The sequence below is a fragment of the Balaenoptera musculus genome, chromosome 8, assembly GCF_009873245.2.
Source record: "Balaenoptera musculus isolate JJ_BM4_2016_0621 chromosome 8, mBalMus1.pri.v3, whole genome shotgun sequence".
In the NCBI taxonomy this organism is placed as follows: domain Eukaryota; kingdom Metazoa; phylum Chordata; class Mammalia; order Artiodactyla; family Balaenopteridae; genus Balaenoptera; species Balaenoptera musculus.
Window position 1 is genome coordinate 88,496,673 of NC_045792.1, and position 2,362 is coordinate 88,499,034.

The 2,362-nt window shown below is 38.8% G+C and overlaps 1 pseudogene; it reads left to right on the plus strand.

The window, feature by feature from the left end:
• The first annotated feature begins 368 nt into the window (after positions 1 to 368).
• LOC118899563 lies at positions 369 to 1,789 on the plus strand (annotated as a pseudogene).
• Positions 1,790 to 2,362: the final 573 nt, after the last annotated feature.

Here is a 2,362-nt window from a genome sequence, read left to right on the forward strand (position 1 = left end):
TCATATCCCAAATTGGTAAAGAACTCCTATAAATCAGTAAGACAAAAAGATACAAAACACATAGAAAAATGACTAAGAGACTTGACCAAACACTTCCCAAAAGAAGGCATTCAGATTTCCAGTAGACATAGGAAAGAAGATCAACATAAATAGTCATAAAGGAAATGTAAATTAAAATTAGAGTGACAGACACATTCTGGCACAGCCACCAGAATGGCTAAAGTTTTTAAAAATATTGACATACAAAGTGCTGGCAAGCATGTGGCACAAACAGAACATTCATATATTAATGATTGAAGTATAAATTATTACTGACAGTCCTTGGGATCCCAGGCAGGCTTCCCGGGCCCCCAAACCAGAAAGGTGCTATGGAGGGGATAACAGAATACTTCATTAGACAGAATGCCAAACACAGTAACTGTGTAATTTTTCCCCTGGAGGAACTCTCCTTATATCAGCAATAAACAGAAAGAGATCATATTGATAAATGGTACCAGAATTTTCTACCTTTAAAATAATCCCAGTGGAAAAATTTTAAAATGTTACCAACCTCAAGAAACTTAAATGTTTTGATTTTGCTTTAAATAACACTGAAAAGATTGAAAATTTGGAAGGATCTGAAGGGCTAAAGAAAATTAACTTGATAAATTTCGCTGGAGACCTGAGCAACAGTAAAACCCTGCAGCACAGTCTCCATCTGGAGTTCTTTTGCATGGGTAACCCACATGCTGACTTTGAATGTTACTGGAAGTTGGTGGTGGCAACTCCTCAACAATTAAAGTGTGGGATGATAAAGAGAGTTCAGAATGAATTCAAGAACTGCAGAATTTATCCAGTGATTGGGGAGGAAAAGCTTATTGTTTCAAATGGGCAAATACAGAAAAGTGGTTCAGAGGAAACTTTAAGAACAGCATAAAAATAGACGAGAAGAAAAGTAACCCTGGCTTTGACAGACATTGGCACACAGATATTGTCACCACTATCCTGTTTTCTTTAGTGAACAAAGAACATCAGACATTAGAAGCATGAAAAAAGGGTCCCAACCAAAATAAATTAGATGAAAGCAAAGAATAGCAGCATTCTGGTATAAGCTTTCTTCAGTTTACTCCTGATTTTAGATGGGAAACCCTTAGACATGGAAAAATGATGGAAAGACCAAGACAAATTAAGTATTACAAAGAAGAAAGGTAAACCACTGAGAACTTTGATCACTAAAGTTGGAAAAGTCCTAAAACTAAATGAGCCCAAACTTGATTTCTCTTGAAAGATGATGGAAGACAGAAGCAGATCATCCTGGATCTTGCTGTCTATAGGTATAGGTAATTGATGTCGATGCCCAGTCAATGTATGTGAGAGGAATGCTTAAGGGAAAGTCACATCAGCTTATATTTCCTGAAGTGTTCAAACCTCACAGCAACTCTGCTAGGAAATCTTTAGTAATCTGCATGCCCAAAATAGAAGAAGTAACTATAGGTAGTAGAAAACATCCAGGTCTTTGAAAACTACCTTGGACATAAGCAGAGAACAAACAAACGAAAGAAGCAAGCAAATTGAGAAACTAGTAGTAGATTCTAACATGCATGTATTTCCTGATGTAGCTAATGTAGTTCAAGAGGAAAAACATACTCCCAAAAGTGTTGGATCTGAACCAAAATTATACCAAGTAATGAAGATCAACGCTTTGTTGTTAACCATGGATGCCTCCATTGATTTGAAACATGAGGCTGCATGGTCATTGGCTGTGACCCATGAGGCTCAGTTTTACTCAACGCAAAGAGTATATGCATAACATTTACGGGTTAACAGAGCTATTTATCAATATTACTAATATAATGTTTTAACTCCTAACTTTGTATAGTACTACTTAAACTAGTTTAAAATTAAGATGTGTCCCTTGGGGAGCGTGGCCACGATGGCAAAGTAGGAAGACCATGAGCTCACCTCCTCCCACAGGCACACCAAAATCACAAGTACTTAGAGAGCAAATATTTATGAGAACAACCTGAAGATTAGCAGAAAATATTTTCCAAAATAACGATATAAAGAAGGAACCACAAGGAGAAGGGTAGGAAGGGCAAAAGATGCAGTATAGTCAAGATCCATACCCCCAGGTAGGTGACCCCAAAACTGGAGGATAATCACAACTGCAGAGGTTCTCCCCAAGGAGTGAGGGTTCTGAGCCCCACATTAGGCTCCCTAATCCAGGTGTCCTGCACTGGAAAGATGAGCTACAAGAATGTCAGGCTTTGGAGGCCAGTGGGGTTTCAGTACAGGGGAGACAGAGGGCTACAGGAAAAATAGACCCCTCTCTTAAAGGGCATGCTCAGGATCTCACACGCTCCAAGTCCCAGGGCAGAGGCAG